The sequence below is a fragment of the Schistocerca nitens genome, chromosome 6 (assembly GCF_023898315.1).
Source record: "Schistocerca nitens isolate TAMUIC-IGC-003100 chromosome 6, iqSchNite1.1, whole genome shotgun sequence".
Taxonomy (NCBI): domain Eukaryota; kingdom Metazoa; phylum Arthropoda; class Insecta; order Orthoptera; family Acrididae; genus Schistocerca; species Schistocerca nitens.
Genome location: NC_064619.1, coordinates 100,256,990 through 100,257,726, shown reverse-complemented (window position 1 = coordinate 100,257,726; position 737 = coordinate 100,256,990). Strand labels below are relative to the sequence as shown.

General features: G+C 42.5%; 1 non-coding gene across 1 annotated transcript; it reads left to right on the top strand.

Moving 5' to 3' along the window:
• Positions 1 to 350: 350 nt before the first annotated feature.
• Trnak-uuu (transfer RNA lysine (anticodon UUU)) lies at positions 351 to 424 on the top strand. Its single transcript has one exon. It is a non-coding gene; the product is annotated as a tRNA-Lys (tRNA).
• The last annotated feature ends 313 nt before the right edge of the window (positions 425 to 737 follow it).

Sequence of the window (737 nt, the reverse complement as noted above, 5' to 3'; positions counted from 1 at the left end):
CCATTATAATTACTCGTGGCGCGTTGCTGATTCCCGTAAGAGTTCGGGCACTGTTTGTGCATTCGCACAGAAGGAGAAGATGGTCACGTGGCTGGTGACCCTTAACTATATATATATATATATATATATATATATATATATATATATATATATATATATATATATATATATATATTAACTGTATATATACTAAGATGGTATCTTAGTATATATATATATATATATATAATGAAGTAATGAGTATAATGGGTGGGGGCACGACGAATGTAGTGCGGGACAATACGTTTAGAATGTGGGTTTCGCTGGAGGCGTGCCAGAGATAAATCCCTGCAGTGGCGCTGTCCTCTGTTTCCTCGGTGGCTCAGATGGATAGAGCGTCTGCCATTTAAGCAGGAGATCCCGGGTTCGAGTCCCGGTCGGGGCAGACATTTTCATTTCTCGCCGTTGACGTATGTCAACTCCTGTAAGCAGCTAGGGGTGTTCATTTCATTGTAATTCATTCTAACGAGCTGCATGGTCACCGATGGTATATGTTGTTTCGGACATGTCCGAAAGAACAGATACCATCTTAGTATCTATATAGTTAAGGCTCACCGGCCACTTGACCATCTTCTTCCTCTGTGCGAATGCACAAACAGTGCCCGAACTCTTACGGGAATCGGCAACGCGCCGCGAGTAATGAGTATATTTCGCGGGGGCACTACGAATGTAGTGTGGGATAATACGTTGAGAATGTG